Source organism: Dama dama, chromosome 23 (assembly GCF_033118175.1).
Source record: "Dama dama isolate Ldn47 chromosome 23, ASM3311817v1, whole genome shotgun sequence".
NCBI lineage: Eukaryota > Metazoa > Chordata > Mammalia > Artiodactyla > Cervidae > Dama > Dama dama.
Window position 1 is genome coordinate 67,884,549 of NC_083703.1, and position 20,071 is coordinate 67,904,619.

The following is a 20,071-nucleotide window of genomic DNA, read 5'->3' on the forward strand; positions in this document are numbered from 1 at the left end:
TTTTGTGAGTCGTTGCAGTTCATTTCCTGGCTGAGTATTATTCCATTGTATGGCTCTGTTATAGTAATAACAGGACAATGGCTATAATTGAACCATTTTCCATTTGATAGACTTTTTGGATTATTTCCAGTTTGGGACTATTGCAAACAGTGCAGCCAGGAGCATTTTCATTACATGTCTCTGAAGTCCTCGGACCCCATTTCTCTAGGGCAAACTTCCAGGAGAGATGATCTGGGTCACAGAGCGTGCGTATCTTCAGCAGGACCAAATACTGCCCAACCAGTTTCCCAAGTGGTTGCACCAATGAGCTGCCCCACCTGTCATGTCTGAGAGTTCCCCAGTGTCACACCACCATTTTTGGAAATCGAATTGAATCAGTGAGGGTCTCTTCGTGAGGCTCTGAGGTTGCAGCCGGCCGTCCATGCCAGTGCCCCTGAGCACCCTCCAGACCTCCCTCCAGGGGCGTAGCCCCCCGTCCCTCTTCCCTTACTTCCCTTTTTTGCTGCAAACCTTGGAGGCCTTTCCCTCCAGACTCTCCAGCTTTATTGTCTCCAGCAGTCTGTACAGAAAGGCGGCAACAACAGCAAATGAAATAAAACCAAATGAAAACAACTACAACAACAAACCCAGGTGGAAATGAACATCTTAGGGATTACAAGAGGCAGTGAGTGAAGTTGCTCAGTCGTGTCCGATTCTTTGCGACCCTGTGGACTGTAGCATACCAGGCTCTTCCATCCATGGGATTTTCCAGGCAAGAATACTGGAGTGGGTTACCATTTCCTTCTCCAGGGGATCTTCCCAACCCAGGGATCTAACCCGGGTCTCCTGCATTGGAGGCAGACGCTTTAACCTCTGAGCCACCAGGGAAGCCGCCAAGAGGCAGTAGCGTGTAGTAGATAAGAGCCTGGATTTCAGGCCCGACTGCTGGTTCTGCCGCCCACTGGACTCTGTGCTTCAGTTTTCTCATCTGAAAATGGGGTATAATAGTATCTCCCTTATGGGGCTATTAGAAGTATTAAACGAGTGAATGGACATAAAGTGCTTAAACCATGCCTGGCATGTAGTCAGTGCAGTGGAAGATGTAGATCTATTATTACCTGCTGGTGTATCTATATTTGCCCACAGAAAGTTCTAGAGTAATGGTGCTACCTCGGAAGTCGAGTGGGCTTACAAGAGACAGACTTTCCCTTTTTATTTTGTGTACTTTCATATTACTTAAAGTTTTAAAAAAGAAGCATCTAGCTACATGTAGTAATATCTCCGATTTTTAAAAGAAATTTTAACTCTATAGAAGCAAAAGATAAGCTTTTGGAAAAAATGATAAGATTTGCACCATTTAATGTAGAATACAAGAAGTGACAGAGGGCCATCAATCTCCGTTTCACTGTGTGTGTGCTTTGAAAGGTGAATTTATGAGTGTGCCTGGGTTTGGGGTTGGACTTGCCTGCTCCCCTAGATCCAGGGTTCCCTAAACCTCTGCTGGACGCGGTGCAGGGACTGAGCCCTGGCCTACAGCTCCCCACACCCACCCATTGCAGGCCCCCCAGAGCCCCCTGCCTCCCTGCACCTGCCCTGGTTGCCAAGGAAACGGTTCTTTATTGAGTGGAGCCATCCCCACCCTAGCCCAGTGATTTGTCCTTGTCTAATTATTATTACTCTTTGCATTTCCTCTTTGGATGAGTAATGGGGGAGGGTCAGGGGGTGGGAGGGCTCCGGAGCTCAGGAGCAGTGATTTGTGGGGTCGGCAACTCATCTTTGAGAGGAGGACATTTATCTTTCTGGAAGCAGAGAACCGCCCAGTGGAGACGATTCCACGGTTCCCGTGTGGATCTGTTTGTGTGCTTACACGCTGGTCAGGAGTCACCCACCTGGATCGAACGTGCGTGTGGACTTGTGGTGTGGGAATGTGTGCAGATTGTGTGCCGAGCAAGCAGACTTCTTCTAGCCAGGGGTGGTTACAGTGTGCTCACTGTGTACAGATTCCAAAGCTGTGTGCACACGTCTGTGTATGTTGGCATGTTAGACACAGCTAACTTGGCGTGTCTGCCTGTATGCACCTGGGGCGTCCACGCTGTAGACAAAGTGAGGAAAACCTGTAAGGGGTCTGCCCATCTTCGTGTGTGCACATCATCTACATAACTAGCAAATGTGTTTTTAAAAGATATTTATTTATTTGTTTGTTGTATTTATTTGTTTGGATTGTGTTGGTTCTTAGTTGCGGCATGCAGGATCTTCATTGCATCATGCGGGATCTTTCATTGCAGTGCACGGACTCTCTAGTTGTGGCGTGTGGGCTCTGGAGCACGTGGCTCTGCAGCCCATGGGCTTAGCAATTGTGGTGCACGTGGACCCAGCTTCTCCACAGCATGTGGGATCCCAGTTCCTGGACCAGGGATCGAACTGGCGTCCCCTACATTGCAAGGCGGATTCTTAACCACTGGACCACCAGGGAAATCCCAAACGTTTTGTGTCTTTATGTGCCTCTGTGTACACAGACCACATTCTGTTTTCAAACAGGGGGTGGGGGCGGGCGCTTCTCTTTGAGAGGGTTGTCCTCATGTCTGCATGTGGGTATGTTGTGTGCCTTGCTGTGAAAACCACAATATAGGTCAGAGATGCCTGAGATGAAGACAGGGCTTGGATAAATGCACCACCCATTTGGGTAGCTGGGAGAGATGCAAATAAAGGTCCCCACTCCTGTTTTGCTGCCTGAGTCCATGCCCTTTGCATGGGACTCTGCAGTTTCTTCTACTGAAAGGTGAAGTCTCTGTCTCCACCTTTTTGAACTGGGCTGGACTTGAGACTGACTTTGGGCCCTAGAATGAGGTGGAAGGGACAGGCAGCCTGTTCTGAGCCTAGATCTCAGCATGCCTCATAGTTTCTACAGGCTGTCTTAGAACTCTGCCCAGTTGTCATAGGAACAAACCTGAGCTACCCTGATGGAGGATGAGAGACTTTGGCGACCGGATGGAGAGGAGCCCAGTGACCCCAGCTGAGCTTTCCTGGACCATCTTACAGCCACCTGCCTGGCAAACGCTTGAGAGAGTCCAGCCGAGGTCAGCAGAGCTGCCCTAACTTACTGGCAGCTAACCAGATGCATAAACAGGCATGCTGACCCATGCACTTGTGAGCAATCATAATTATTTTAAATCTCTCAGTATTGGGATGATTTCTTATGCAGCTGTATTGTGGTAACACCTAACTGATGATAACTAGCAACACTGCATGGACATGCGGATAGCTGCACACACAGTGAAAGTGTATCCTTCAGAGAGACACATTGAGTGGGTAGCTCTGCACACAGGGATTGTTAGTTATTTATCTATTGTGTGTGTGCTTAGTCGCTCAGTCGTGTCTGACTCTGCGAGACCATAGACTGTAGCCCGCCAGACTCCTCTGTCCATGGGGATTCTCCAGCAAGAATACTGGAGTGGGTTGCCATTCCCATCTCCAGGGGATCTTCCCAACCCAGGGATCGAAGCCAGGTCTCCTGCATTGTAGGCAGATTCTTTACTGTCTGAGCGACCAGGGACGTTCTATTTATCTATTGCTTTGTAACAAATTTCCCCCTAATTTGGAAGTTTAACACAACAAACATTTATCTCACCGTCTCTGTGGATCAGAAATCAGGACATGGTTTAGCTGGATGCCTTGGGTTCAAGGTATCTCATAGTGTCACCATCAAAGCAGTGAGCCCTAGGGTTGCACAGGCAAAGGCCCCTCCTTTCTGGGAACGTAAGGGTTCTTGTCCCTCCTCACAGGATGTACTTTCCGGATCAGCTTCAGGATGTACTTTCTGGAACCCTTGTTAGGGAGCTTGTGGGAAGAGCTTCTTTTCTAGGCCAAATGGTCTCAGTTCCATTGCCAGGGCCAGGATGCAGGAGGAATGCATGCTTATGTCAATCAAAAAGCATATCCACACATATGGATATTCACAGCACTTTTATTCATAATAAACCAAACAGGAAAAGATCCAATGTCTTTCAGCCATAGAATGGATTTGTTGTTGTTGTTTAGTTGCTAAATCATGCCCAACTTATTGCGACCCTATGAACTGTAGCCCGCCAGGCTCCTCTGTCCATGGGATTTTCCAGGCAAGAATACTGGAGTGGATTGCCATTTCCTTCTCCTGGGGATCTTCCTGACCTAAGGATGGAACCTGTGTCTCCTGCATTGCAAGCAGATTCTTTACCGCTGAGCCACAGTGGGAAGCCCATAGAATGGATACACTATAGTATATATACTCAGTGAAATACAACACAGCTATGAAGTCTCATTGCCTACAAAAGGAGGAATCTCCTGGATACCACGTTGAGCCAAACTAGCTAGAAACAAAAGATGCTATGTGTCAGTCTCTTTCTGTCAATTTCCAAAAACAGATGATGTAATTTACACCCCAAAAGCGAGAAAGTATTTGTGCTTGTGGGGTAGTGACTGAAGGGGATGTGAAGGGCTGGGGTAATGTTCTGCCCCCACCTTAAAATCTGGTTGCTGCTTTCACGATTGTGTTCATTTTGTGAAACTCTACACATACAGCATTTGTCCTTTTCTGTATGTATGTGGTACTTGAGTAAAAAAAAAAAAAAAGAAAGAACTTAACAAAAAGATACAGTAGAGAAAATAAAGCAGGATTCCCAGGGCTTGTGTAGGGGAGAGGAGAAATGTGACAGATAGAGCTGGGGCATTAGCAGGGACAAGACCACAACGGGATTGACAAGCTGTACTGAAAATGCTGAATTTTTTCCCGTGAGCAGTAGAGGGTCTCAGGAGTTGTACGCAGGCAGATTCCATATTTAGATGTTCATTGAGGAAAGCTCCTCCTGGAGCTGGAGCTGAGAAAGGGTGCTAGGCAGAAGAATGGCAGTTGGGAGACGGGTTAGGACATTCCTGACATGGTCCAGGGAGAGATGATGAAGGCTTGGGTTCGTGGGAGGCAGTGGAGATGGACAGAAGTGCCGGTGGAGGGTTCGGTGGAGGGTTCCTTAGGAACGGGAGCTAACAAAGGATGGAGGAATTAGATCTGGGGGGCTGTGTGGTAGCCTGAGCAGGAGGAAGTAAGAGAAGGTCAGTGAGGGAAAATTGTTTACACACCAGGGTTCTTGACCTTCTCCAATTGATAGAAATCGACTGTAGAGCAGACATGAAACCCCGGCAAGGCTTTAGTGGGGCCCTGCTGCAGCAGCTGGGAGTGAGAGCAAACAACAGGTCCCCTTGCTTGCTCGCTCCAGGAGGAGGAGGGCAAGCTTGTTCCTTATGTTGATGAGGGTGGGGGTGTGACCAGGGGTCAGGCCAGAAGGGTGGCTTAGATGGTTTGCCTACCCCTTTGGTGGTGGTGTGTGCGGGGGCAGTACAGTACCCTGGTTTTGCTCCAAGGCTCCTCAAAAGTAGCAGTTGGGCTTTTTTGTTTTTTTACACTTTGTATCATTTGGATCCAGAATTTATCCCAATTGCACATGCAGGCAGTTATATTTAGTCCCAACAGTTTCTCTGTATTTTGTTGATCTAGGAGAGGTATGTCCAGGTGCAAGCATTGAAGCACTGCAGCAAGAAGTCCCGGATTCCGGGCCTGTCTCAAAATGAGACACATCTCTTTTTTGTAAAATTTACTGATTATAACAAGCACCCCTGCTGTTTGACTAATAAATATAGTGGCCTTAATCTTCGGTCTGGGGTTGGGAGGCTGGCTCCGAGGCACTAATGATACCTACACATAGGTGGTTTTCCAGAAGGGCAGGTAGAACCTTAGCCAGAGAGAGGCAGCTTTCAGGAAGGTGGGCAGATTGTGTCCCCTGCATGCTCTTTTTCTCTAGGAAGTTGGATGTTGACCTGAGACTGCAGGGCAGCCCCTGCTCCACCCCTTTCCTCTAAGTCCCTACCCATTCAGAATCTTTCAGGACCAATCCCATCCTCCTCTCAGCCACACACTCTCCCCTTTGTTTTAGTCCTGTTCCTGCTTGTGCTTGTTGAGCTCTGAATTCTGTATTTGTCAGGAATGATTGACTTCTATAATTGACACATCTAGAAATATGTCTGCCTTCAGGAAGAACTGGATCCAGTGGCATTAGGAATCTGCTCTGTTTTACCTCCTCTCAGCACTTTTTCCTTTCTGAGTTCTTGATTCTCAGCCAACGTGCCTACTCCAGCCTGAGACTTACCTCTTCACCGTTTAACAATCCAGATCCAAGAAGAGGTAAACATTTTCATGGTAGTTCCAGAAACTAGCCTGAGTCTGCCTCTCACTGGGGTGAACCGGGCATGTATCCATGCTCCTGCTGAATGCTGAGTCATTCAAACCACGTGTGGAGAGTGGGAGAGCGCAGAGTAGAATCGTGGAGCTGGACCCAGAGGAGAGAGCAACGGAAGTGGGGCAGACAGGACCCACAGATGTAGACTGCAGATCCCTCTCCTCCCTGCATCCTGGCTGTATCCTTCTTTTTTTTTTTTTTTGTATCCTTCTTTATTTAAATTATTTATTCCTTTGGCTGGGTCAGGTCTTCATTGCTGCATGCAGACTTTCTTTAGTTGAGGCGAGCAGGGGCTACTCTCTAGTCGTGGCGTGGGGGCTTCTCGCTGTGCTGGCTTCTCCTATTGGGGAGCACGGGCTCTGGAGTGCTGGCTTAGTAGCTGCGGCCCACGGGCTTCATTGATCAGTAGCTGCGGTGCATGGGCTTCATTGCTTTGCCGCATGTGGGCTCTTCCCAGATCAGGAATCAAACCCATGTCCCCCGAATTAGCAGGTGGATTCTTAACCACTGGACCACCAGGGATATCCTTACTGTATCCTTGATTTCTAGTATTGGGAGTTCACTCACTAATCCAGTCTCAGGTTTGGTCCTGACACCTTCCTTTCATTGCCTGGACTAGAAAATTTTGCCCTAACCTCATTCAGGCCTGTTTCAGCCCTCATTCCTGAGAAGCACTGTATTAGGGTTCTCCAGAAAAACAGAAACAGATTGTGTGTGTGTGTGTGTGTGTGTGTGTGTATGTGTGTATAAAATTTACATTTAAGTATAAAATAAGGAGATTTATTAAAAAGAATCAGCTATTATGGAGGGCGTCAGCTCCCAAGAACCACAGTGAGAGTGCTAAGTCGATTCAGCCATGTCTGACTTTTGACAGCCCCGTGGACTGTAGCCCGCCAGGCTCCTCTGTCCATGGGATTTTCCAGGCAAGCATACTGGAGTGGGTTGCCGTTTCTGTCTCCAAGGGATCGTCCCTATCCAGGGATTGAACCTGCATCTCTTTCATCTCTGGCATTGGCAGGTGGGTTCTTTACCACCAGTGTCACGTGGGAAGCCCAAGGGCCATAGGGTGAGTCTAATTGGAGCCCCGGGAACGCCAGTGGTGTAGTTCTAGCCTGAAGATCAGCAGCCTCAAGACCAAGCAACAGCTAGTATTTCAGTTTGAGTCTGAAAGCAGGAAACAAGCTCATGTTTGACCCAAAGGCCATTGGGCAGGAGGAATTCTCCCTTACTTGGGGGAAGGTTAGCCTTTTGGTTCTATCCATCACCTGATTAGACAAGGCTCACCACATTAGGCAGGGCAATCTACCCTACTTAATCAGATGATTCAAATGTTCACCTCATTCAGAAACAACCCTCACAGAAATGCCCAAAGGAATGACCAAAATTCTTGGCACTCTGAGGCTCAGCCAAGTTGATACATAAGATTAACCACTGCAGGTAAATTACCAAGCAGGTCAGATCTGATGCTCTATCAGGCCAGGTCAGAGGGCTGGGCTGAGTCAGAACCCTGACTGGACATCCCCTCTATGCCTTGAATGACCTTTTTGTCTGCCTCTGAGTAGGTTATATGACTTGCCAACCCATATCTCACTCCAAAATGTTGTCTTCCTTTATCTTTTTCATCAGGGCCTAACTGGAGAGCAGGGGGACCCAGGGAAGGTCCGTTCCCAGATTCCCAGCCCAGACCCCAGCTCCATCATGGTTGTGCCCCCATGCATCGATCTCCACCCTCTTCTGGACTCTGAAAGCCTGTCCCCATGAATTGTGTCTCTTGGGCTACTTGTGCTCTTGTTTCCAAATGGGAAAGGTGTTAAAGGAGCCCCAACAGGATTGGAGGGGAGGAAGACAGAGAATAACAAGAACAGCAAGGAAAGATAAGAAAGCCTTCCTCAGTGATCAATGTAAAGAAATAGAGGAAAATAATAGAGTGGGAAAGACTAGAGATCTCTTCAAGAAAATCAGAGATACCAAGGAAACATTTCATACAAAGATGGGCACACATCACAGGTTGAAACTCCGTGTATTAGGGACAGAAAACAGTTAGCATACGGCACAAATTTTGAATTTAACGTTAGTATAACAGGTAAAGTCAGGACATGTGCTCACACAGCACCCGCCAGAGTGAGTGCAGCTGCTCTAAACCCCGAATTACTGTTCACTTTCAGAGACTTGAAGCAGAGGGAGGAGCCACACCACGGTCTCCACACCCTTTTCAAGAACAACCGGTACAGTCATCAGTTTTCCTGCCTCTTTGTATTGTGATTTCTGTTAGGATTTTTTGGAGTTTACAGTGGTAAAATGTCCATAGTTGAACCATCCTTCTTTAAGGCACTGCTGAATATTTCATAAATATGTGTGAAAGTAGTCTCAAGGGTCCACATTTAGTTTCTGCTACTTATTTTGGCCCATAGTGCTTGGGCTCCTTTTTTTGTTTTCCTATTTTGTATAAATTGTAATTTAAAGCCTTTGAGTCGGTATAATCCAGAGTTCATTGGTACACTTAAAAAGGAAAAGAATTTTATTTTGTTGGCCGGGGTGGGGAAGTGAGATACATAAAAGTAGGAATATTGTCGAAACCCCTAAATTCTTTCAAAGTAATGATGGACCTTGATGGTAAAGCCTCCAAGTTTATTAACTTTTTTGCAAGCTCTTTTTTCAGATAAGAAAATCAACTACTGTGACTGAGAAATACTCTACCGAGTACTTAAACTGGTCCTCTGGCAGAAGTCTGTTCATAGTCTCATAACCCACATTCCATATCAACAGTAGGAAAGGGATTCTTACTTTTTTATTGAAACACAAGCATTTTTATAAAGTTCTAATTGACTTTGTATATTGTATAAACTACATATGCAATTTTGCCTTTTATTCTTTCATTTGGAAACTATCAAAAGTCCCCAAATGTGGTTACTTCCTAGTTTTGTTCTTAAATTTGGTGGAGAAAATAAAATTAAGTTGCCATTATTGATTATTGCCATCTTGAGATTTCCTTGAACAAACCTATGTGTTTTGAAGACAGAGTGAGAGCATGTGGTTTTCTGTGAAGTGTTAGGGTAGGAGTGCATCCCCTGCATAATGTGGCGTTTCTCACTCTGAATACCCTGGTAGCTGTCACTTCAAAAGAAGACACTTCCCTCCAGAGTAATGCTTTCTTATGGCGCTGGAGGCTGGGTGGATAATTCCCTGATTCATGGGATCTTGGCTTTGTAAACTCAGTATCCCAGGACTTGAACCTTTGTGCTACATTTTTGAAGATTTTTTAATAACATTAATTAGTAAAAAAAATATATATATATTTTTGATCTAAATATAGGCTCCGCATATATGTTAGATTTTAAAAATTGCCAGTGTTTTGTCTTGTCCACATTTTTGTCTAGGCAAGGAACATAAGTTTTCAAATAAAATTTTGAACCAAAAAAAAAACAAAACCAAAAAACAAAGATGGGCACAATAAAGGACAGAAATGGAATGGACCTAACAGAAGCAGAAGATATTAAGAAGAGGTGGCAAGAACACACAGACGAACTATACAAAAAAGATCTTCATGACCCAGATAACCACGATGGTGTGATCACTCACCTAGAGCCAGCCATCCTGGAATTCAAAGTCAAACTGGCCTTAGGAAGCATCACTACGAACAGTGGAGGTGATGGAATTCCAGTTGAGCCATTTCAAATCCTAAAAGATGATGCTGTGAAAGTGCTGCACTCAATATGCCAGCAAATTTGGAAAACTCAGCAGTGGCCACAGGACTAGAAAAGATCAGTTTTCATTCCAATCCCAAAGAAGGGCAATGCAAAAGAATGTTCAAACTACCATACAATTGCACTCACCTCACACGCTAACAAAGTAATGCTCAAAACTCTCTAAGCCAGGCTTCAACAGTACGTGAACCGTGAAGTCACAGGTGTTGAAGCTGGATTTAGAAAAAACAGAGGAACCAGAGATCAAATTGCCAGCAACCGTTGGGTCATTGAAAAAGCAAGAGAGTTCCAGAAAAACATCTACTTCTGCTTTATTGACTATGCTAAAGCCTTTGACTGTGTGAATCACAACAAACTGTGGAAACTTCTGAAAGAGATGGGAATACCAGACCACCTGACCTGCCTCCTGAGAAATCTATATGCAGGTCAAGAAGCAACAGTTAGATCTGGACATGGAGCAACAGACGGTTTCAAATCAGGAAAGGAGTACTTCAAGGCTATATATTGTCACCCTGCTTATTTAATTTATATGCAGAGTACATCATGCAAAATGCTGGGCTGGATGAAGCACAAGCTGGAATCAAGATTTCTGGGAGAAATATCAATAACCTCAGATATGCAGATGACATCACCATTATGGCAGAAAGTGAAGAAGAACTAAAGAGCCTCTTGATGAAAGTGAAAGAGGAGCGTGAAAAAGTTGGCTTAAAGCTCAACATTCAGAAAACTAAGATCATGGCATCTGGTCCCATCACTTCATGGCAAATAAATGGGGAAACAGTGGAAACAGTGACAGACTTTATTTTTTTGGGGCTCCAGAATCACTGCAGATGGTGACTGCAGGCTTGAAATTAAAAGATGCTTGCTCCTTGGAAGAAAAGCTATGGCCAACCTAGACAGCATATTGAAAATCAGAGACATTACTTTCCCAACAAAGGTCTGTCTAGTCAAAGTTGTGGTTTTTCCAGTAGTCATGCATGGATGTGAGAGTTGGACTATAAAGAAAGCTGAGCGCCAAAGAATTGATGCTTTTGAACTGTGGTGTTGGAGAAGACTCTTGAGAGTCGCTTGGATGGCAAGGAGATCCAACCAGTCCATCCTAAAGGAGGTCAGTCCTGAATATTCATTGGAAGTACTGATGCTGAAGCTGAAACTCCAATACTTTGGCCACCTGATGCAAAGAGCTGACTCATTTGAAAAGACCCTGATGATGGGAGGGATTGAGGGCAGGAGGAGAAGGGGACGACAGAGGATGAGATGGTTGGATGGCGTCATTGACCCAATGGACATGAATTTCAGCAAGCTCTGGGAGTTGGTGATGGACAGGGAAGCCTGGAGTACTGCAGTCCATGGGGTCGTGAAGAGTCGGACATGACTGAGTGACTGAATTGAACTGAAGACAGAGAGGTGGGCTCCGTCTCTCTGCCCCCTCTCCTCCCTGCAACTGCGCCCCACCTGGGGGCTGCCCGGTGCACTGTTCCCACCCTCCCTCACCCGCAGACGTAGGGGCTGGTGTTAGCCCAGGCACTGGTGTTAATTGCAGGTCCCGCCCACCCCACCTGGTGCCCTCATCTCTGCCCTGCCCACAGTCACCTTTTATGGCTCCTCAGAATCCCAGGGGCGTGCACTGAGCCGGCTTCCTGCAGGAAGCCATCTGGGGGAGGGTGGGTAAGGAAACTGGCCAGTCCTGAGAGCCCACGGTGGACAGTCCCCCACCCCGCTGGCACCGGCAATGTGCGCAGGGCTTTGTGATCTGAGGAGGCTCCAATCAGCCTGGCAGGGCCCATCCTCACCCCACCTCACCCTCGTCCCTCACTGGGACGAGGACTTTTAGCCTAAGGGAGCTGAATCACTTTCTCTGCTGCCTCTCAATTGTTGTGAGATCTGCCAAGTCAGGTGAACTTTCTAAGCCTCAACTGCCTCATCTGTAAAGTGGGTATAATAAGACCTTCCCAGAAGTCACGGTCCATAGCTTACTTCATCCTGAACAATGGACTCTGTCTTTGGGGTAAATTAAGTCTAGCCCTTCATTCATTGGTCTTCCCAGGTGGTGCTAGTGGTAAAGAACCTTCCTGCCAATGCAGGAGATATAAGAGACTCAGGTTCAATCCCTGGGTCAGGAAGATCCTGTGGGGAAGGAAACAGCAACCTACTCCAATATTTTTGCCTGGAGAATCCCACGGACAGAAGAGCTTGGTGGGCTATAGTTCATAGGGTCACAAAGAGTCAGACACAACTGAAGCAATTAGCATGCACGCACATCTTCATTCATTCTTTCATTCATTTATCCATTCACTCAGGGACTGTCCTCTGGGCTCCATGGTGTGCCAGACTATGTGTGATCTCTACCCATCAGGTTAGAAGCAACTTCCTTCCCCTTTGTTCCTGTCTGCTAGTCTAAGGACTGTTTTTTTTTTTTTTTCAATTCAACTTTATTGAGATATAATTTACATAAAATCCATACATTTTAGGTTTATAGGTCAATGACTTTTGACAAATGTATATGCCTATGGAACACCCACCTCATTCAAGACACAGAACATTTCCCTTGACTCTGGAAGGTCCCTTTGAGTTTTCTTGCCATTAATTTTCCACCTACCTCCTCAGCATTAGACAACCATTGGTATGATTTCTATTCTCTTCCCTCAGTCTAAGTTTTCATTTATTTTATTTTTGCTGCTAATTTCTGTTTTCCTTTTTTCTTTAGAGCACATATGTTTTTGGTAACACAACATTTATTTTTCTACCTCTGTGAACATTGCAGATGATGGCCCAATATGACATGTGCACACAAACACATTCACCCACACATACTGACATATTTACACACATACAATACACTCACACACACGTGCAATACACAAGCTTACACACACTCATATATTTTACATGAAATAAACTTTTCTGAGGCTCAGAAAGACAGGCCAGGGTAAGGTAAGAAACATAGTTTTATTTTTCTCAAAACTCTTCATGTTGGTACACACACACACACACGCACACGCACACACACACACAAACACACAAACCAAGCACACAGCTCCTGAAGCCGAGAACAATTTGCTACCATCTTCTGCTCCCTTGTCAGAGTCAGGGCAGGAAGAGAAAAATCGGAATTCTTGCCCTGTCTCAAAAGTAAAAGGGACAAATTAGTTTCTTGTCAGTGCACTGCAATAAATACATTGTCATTTTTATCCCCCAGTGAATCACAGTCTCCATTTCTCCCGTAACTATTATACAGTCTGCTGGCACTATATCATTTTTTGGTAATTTTATTTTCACCAATTGTTTTATGAAATTTTTGAGTTTTATGGACACTAAAACAAATCTAGCCTGCGAGTGTTATAGCCCTTTAAATCATCGGCAGGAAATCTCAAGGTTCCTCCAGAATGTGGTGGAAGGAGGCTTTAGGGAAGAAAGATTGCCCCTCGCTTATAAACTGAGCAAAAACCCAGAGATAAGTTTGTAAAAGGGACATAGATCATGGTGGGTGAGAGCCAGGGTGTAAAACATCTTCCGGCTCAGCTCCTATAAGAATAAAAATGGACTTTTATTTAGGACAAACACTAAACTAGTTGGGGGAAAGAACACACAGATCTACCCCAGCTTTCTTGACCACAATAGCCTGTGAGTCTGTGAGCCAGAGACCATCTACTCTCAACTGGGGAGGGCAGCCCTTAAATTAGGGACCTTGGGCAGGTTGAGCTGGTTGGAGGTGTCCTCACAAACACCACCCCCCATGGATGTCAAAGTCACATCCCGTTGATGACAAGCCAAAAAAGTGATAAAAACAAGATTCTAAAGTGCATGTGAGAGGAAAAAAATACAAGATGAGAACACCTAAATCCATTTGGAGAAAGGCATGTCTTACCAAGTATTAAAATGCATTATAAAGCTACAATAATAAAACCAGTATGTTACTGGCATAAGGCTAGATGGACAAATCGATGGGGTGAAATAGATATAGTCCTGAATAAGAACTTGTGGGAAATGAAGGGTCACATATCAACAGAGGAAGAATGGATTATTCAGTAAAAGCTGTCGGTAAAACCTGGTTATTTGGAAAACAGTCAATTTAGGTCTTCATCTCATTCTAGAGTCCAACAAATAAAAAATGGATGGCTAAAACAGTGGAAGGTTAAAAAATAAAAGAATAAAAAGCTAGGAGGATGTATTAGAGAGAATTACTTGATCTCTGGAATAGAAAGGTTTTATCCATGACCTTGGATAGAACTGCCAAGGAAAATGATGGACAGATGTATCTTGCAAAATGTTTACTTGTCTGTATTTCAAGATGTATCCTCCAAGCAAAAGTCAAACTGATAAAACCTTTTGATATATGTCCTGGCAAAGTGTTTAATGTCTGTAAATTGATAAAGAAAATCACTGGTGCTTAATATAATGGCCAAAGGCTAAAACCCTGTAATTCATCAGAGAATAAATGTATATATCTCTGAAACATAGGAAAACATTTACAACCATAATTATCATGATGGTTAATTTTATGTGTCAACTTGACTGGACCATGAGGTGTTCAGACACGGTAACACTATCCTTGGTGTGTCTGTGAGGGTGTTTCTAGATGAGATTAATATTTGAATTTGTAGACTGAGTAAAGCAGATTGCTGTTCTCAGAGTGTGGGTGGGCCTCATCTAATCAGTTGAAGGTCTGAATAGACTATAAAGGTTGACCTTCTAGCAAGTAGGGGAGAATGCCTCCTGTCTGGCTGCCTTTTTAACTGGGACATAATTTTTTCCTCTGCCTTTGGACCTGAACTGAAGTACTGACTCTTCTTGAGTCTTGAGCCTGGCTTTCAGATTGGAACTATATCATTGGCTTTTTTGGGTTCTCCATCTGACTGGCACATCTCAGAACTTGTCAGCCTCCATAATCATAATCATGTGAGTCAATTCCTTATAATAAATCGTTATGTATATATATATATCTATCTCCTTAGCTTACTGGTTCTGCTTCTCTGGAGAACCCTGATTCATAAACTAGTCATCAGTGAAATATAAACTGAAGTCCCAATGATAGTTTCTCTCATCCCTCCTGAGTTACTGAAGATCCTCTTGAATCCTCCCCATCAAGACTCCCAACTTAATGAAAGTCTCTCCCTAGCCCCACAGCCCTCTCTCAAACCACTAGCCTGGCTGGTCCCTCTGACAGTCTAGTTTCTTTGGTCTGCCCTCGAAATGTGCCTCATCTCTTCTTTGCCGTCCAATCAGCAAACACTTTAAGCTGGTTTCCCTGCCTCCCTTCTTCCACTAGACCCCCGGCCTAGCCCGCATCTCTGTGTAGATTAACACAACTCCGGGGGGCACCATCCTTATGGGCTTCAGTGTGAGTGCCGCCCTGCTGTCTAACACAGCTGCTCTGCTAGAAACCCACGGGACCGTGCCGCCCTCCCGGTATTAGACCTTTCAGGCACCTGCGCCTGGAGGTAGGGGAGGGGTGAGGTTCTGTAGAGAACAGACCCTTCAGCTGGTTTTTAACTGGCATTTCTGTCCCACCGTTTGCAAGCATATTGGTCCGTGTCTTCCGAAAGGCAATTTCTGGCTGTTCATCTCATGTTGGAAACAGAGGCACCAGAGAATCAGGCTTTTCATTTCGATTAGTTTAACTTTGCATTTAAACAACAGTAGGTGTTCAGTTAACCCTTTGAAGGCATGAAGGCCTCTTCCTAGTCCTTCCCTGCTCTGCAACTCACCTTGGCTGGTGCGCACACCGCAGCATCGGGTGCACGGGAAGGTCACGCCCTGCCACTTGAACCCTGGTCGCCTGGCTTCAAAGTTTGTCTTTTCTGCCTTGGACACTGGTTGCTTTCAGCCCATTCTCTACGCTCAGTCAAAAGGCGCTTTCTAAACCACTACTAATCCCATCACGCCCCCTACTTAGAAACGTTCAAAGGCTCCCAAGTGCATAAGTGATAAAATTCTGACTCCCTGCCAGGTCTTACTCCTTGTTCATCTCTCCAATCTTTCTGCACCGCTGGGTCCCACCGATCACTCTGGTTCAGCCACATCGACCTCGTTTATGTTTCTAGAACACCTGACACTCAGCACTTGCCATGTCGGGACTTCTGCCTCCACTGCTGAAGTCCTTGTGCTTCGGATGGCTGGTTCCCTCCCGTGCCTGGATTTTAGATTGCCACATCAACTCCGGGAGTTGGTGATGGACAGGGAGGCCTGGTGTGCTGCAGTCCTTGGGGTTGCAAAGAGTCGGATGTGACTGAGCAACTGAACTGAACTGAATCTTATCAGCGCGGCCGCCCAGGCACTGCCTAAGGGGCTCTGAGCACCTCTCTTTCCTCTTTATCCTGGTCTTTTGTTGGCTTACTCTCTTTTTTTCTGATGTGGACTTCTTTTTTTTTAAGTCTTTATTGAGTTTGTTACACTATTGTTTTTTTAAATTCTTTTATTTTGGCCATGAGGAATGTGGAACGTTCGTTCCCTGCCCAGGGATTGAACCCTCATCCCCTGCAGTGGAAGGCGAAATCTTAACCACTGGACAACCAGGGAGGTCCCATGGTTTCCTCTTCAGAGTCATCACAACTTGCAATTTTTAGGGTCCATTTGGTGGTTGGCTTGTGTCCATCAGAAGGTAGCAGGAGCTTCTGTCCTGTTCACTGTGGTGTGTCCACAGTGGTGGGTACTTAGAAGACACTGAAGACAAATCTCTTGACAAACTGACTGACCGAGAATAAATGAATGAGATAAAATGGATGGAAAACTTGGTGGTTTAGGAAAAGCACACATCCCCTACCTCAGGCTCTCGTGAACAAGCAGTCCTCAAACAGCGCCGTTTCCAGGAGGGGTTTGGGACGCGAGGACAACAGGAGGTGAACCTGACCTGGCAGGGATGGTTGGTGGCTGAAGGTTATGGAGGAGGGGGCAGGTCATACTAGATGCTTCTGGAACTGTAATATGCACAGGAGTCGTCTTGTTAAAATGCAGAATCTGATGCAGTGGGTCTGGGGGTAGGGTGCGAGATTCAGCTTTTCTAACCAACTCTCAGGCAATGCTGATGCTGTTGGGGCCCAGGATCACATTCAGAGAAGCAGGATCTTGACTGCTGGTTCCCAAGCCTTGCTGCGTATCAAACCACCTGGAGCGGCTTTAACGACACCTAGAGATACTGATACGGTTGGTCTGGGGCGTAGCCCGGATGCTGGGGTTCTCTTAAAGCCACGTGATGCTCAAGTACAGACAGGTTTGAGGACCCCTGTTCTGGGTGGTGTTTTACTTGGTAAATAATTGCAAGAAAGTAAAGAAATTTGTTTCATCACAATTCTTTTCAGGAAAAGCACTGCCTTTTTATGGAAACAGAAACTTCCTTGACAAGTGTGACTGTGACAAACTTTTAAAAGCAGAGTTGGGGCTGCTGCTGGCCCAAGGGAAAGGGGGTGGGGTCAGAAACAGATGAGTGTGCAGGCCCCAGAGATGCAGGAAGACCTTGCGCTCCTTCCCTTCAGCTCTTCAGAACAGTTACTCAGTAGAAGGATGCTGGAAAAGAATGGTGTTTATTTTAGAGGATGCCAGTGAAGGCAATGGCTGCTGGGCTTACCTGCCCAAGTGGGATCATTTAAACAGTAATCTGGAATCTTTAAAACATTCCAGATTGAGTCACCATCCAGGTGGGACACAGGCACTAGAAGCTTCTGAAGTTCACCGTGGGGTTTTAACACACCAACATGTTTGGGAACCAATGGATTCAGGTATTAAGCCTGTAGAAGCCCAGGCGGATGGATGCAGAATGCACAGACAGGGAGGAGCCGGTGTGGGTTAGCTCTTGGGGATTCCTCGAATGCAGGGAGTATCCTGGATTTTTCTGAGAGTTTGTGAGATCAGGGCTTTAAATCAAGTGATCCAGATCCCCAAGGCCAGGAAGCCTCAGCCAACAGTCAAGTGATACCACCGTGAGGGAGGCCCATCATTTGAGAGGAGAACTGCTTCTGTGAGCCTCAGTTTCCTCTTCAGTAAAATGGGAAGAATACCAGTGATTTAAAAACGTTTTGAGGAACAAAGGAGAAAGTTATGGAAGATGTACTCTATGATATGCTGGATAAAAAGGACTATCCATATGGCTCTTTGAACATGGTTGGCTATTTTACAGTGCATGACTTGTGATAGAAAAGCCTAATGGAAGAATAATTTGTTCGTGTGGGTTCTGAATCATCCTCTGGTAAGTCTGAGCGCCACCTTGTGGTAGAAATGTGAGTTACAGGAGTAGGAGCTGGGAGCTTTTTGACAGATGAATAGATAGGCTTAGATAGTATCCAAACCAATAGTTCTTTGATACCCATACTATTGACATTTGGGCAGCATCATTGTTTGTTGGGGGGCAGGGTTATATTTTTTTAAAGTAGGATGTTTAGCACCATTTATAGCCTCTACCCACTAGGTAGTGTGCCTGCAGGTGTGATGACTAAAAATATTTCCAGACTTTGCCAAATGTCTCTTTAGGGGCAGCATCAGCCCTGGTTGAAAAAACAAACAACAACAATAATAGTATCTGCTCACAATTTTTGAGTCCTTAGTCTTTCCAGCACTCCCTAAATGTGCTAACCACATTGTATCTATTAACTTATTTGATCACAAAAGCTCCACAGGAGGGAATGGAGGTTTGAAAAGGTCACCCCTTTCTTGGGATCACACTTCCTGGTTTTTAACAGTTGAGTGAGTTTAGTCTGGAGAAGAGGGTGTCTGAAACATCTATGTTAGTTTCCTATTTGCTGCTGTAACAAATTGCAGTAAAGTTAGGGGTTTAAGGCACAAATGTATCTTTTTACAGTTTTGAAGGTCAGAAGACCTTCAAAAGATAAGATAAGATGGGTCTTATGGGCTAGAATCAAGGTGTCAGTAGGACTTTGTTTCTGCTGGAGGCTCGAGGGGAGAATGTTCCCTTGTCTTTTCTGGCATCTAGAACATTCCTTTGCCTGTGGCTGCTTCCTCAAGCTTCAAGGAGCATCCATCACTCCAACTCTGCTTCTGTGCTCACATCCTGTGTAGGGCCAGGTGTCTGAGGGAGCTGACCTGTTCCTTGGAGCTGGTGAGCTTTGCTGAGAAAATCCGAGGAACTTACAGGAGGCAGCTATTAGCTGATCATCAAGGAGAGATTTCTGCAAAGGTCCAGGCTGAGCTGTGCAGGGATTTGAACATGGGAGTGAGTGGGACAATGGTGGTGGTCGCTGGGAATGAGGTGGTCAATACATTCGGCAGCCAGGGTGATGGACGAGTTGTCCAGATGGGAGGTGACTCTGGGGAGGATGGCAGAGCTTGAGGGAACAGGAGTCTGAACCAGCACCAAAGTCTTTGATGTGTGAGGGGGCGAGGCCAGGAGGGCAGAGTTTGGGGGACAGAAGAGAAGGGTGATGGGCAGGGCTGGCTGTGCATGATCTCGTAGAGGGCTTGGTGCTCAGAGAGGCCCCATGCTCTGTGGTTGCCATCTTGAAATTATTTATGATTTTGTTTTCGGATTTGTGCTTTAGAAGTGACGTGTGATGAGACAATGGAGTGTGTCTTGGGGGCTTCTGGCCTCAACTCACACCCAGACCTGTCTCCCACTGCCTCTTCACCTCCCACTGGTATCTGGGTCCCTGTCCTGGGGAGGATCATGGTGGGGTATGGTGAAAGTGAAAGTTGCTCAGTCGTGTCCAACTCTTTGCAACCCCATGGAATACACAGTCCATGGAATTCTCCAGGCCAGAATACTGGAGTGGGTAGCCTTTCCCGTCTCCAGGGGATCTTCCCAACCCAGGGGTCGAACCCAGGTCTCCCGAATTGCAGGTGGATTCTTTACCAGCTGAGCCACAAGGGAAGCCCGTGGGGGGTATAGTGGTTGCCATGACTACCCCAGGGTTGGCACCTCCTCTTTCTCCCCGTCTAGGGGTCGAGCATGTTGCTGTACCTTGGGGGTCGCCCACCCATGGTGGGTTCAGGCAGCAGGCCTGTGGGGAGGGGGGATTGACACCCCCCTCCCCCTGCCCCACTTCCAGCTGGAGCTCATTGCATGGATCCAGCGGCTGGAGGATGGAGATGCTGGTAGCTATGCTGGGGGGTCATGCATGAGTCTGGAGTCACATCTAAGTGTGAGGTCCTAGGGGCCTCTGAGGGTGTGAACTT

General features: G+C 46.1%; 1 non-coding gene across 1 annotated transcript; it reads right to left on the bottom strand.

The window, feature by feature from the left end:
* Positions 1-795: 795 nt before the first annotated feature.
* On the bottom strand, positions 796-867 carry TRNAW-CCA (transfer RNA tryptophan (anticodon CCA)). Its single transcript has one exon. It is a non-coding gene; the product is annotated as a tRNA-Trp (tRNA).
* Between the last annotated feature and the right edge of the window lie 19,204 nt (positions 868-20,071).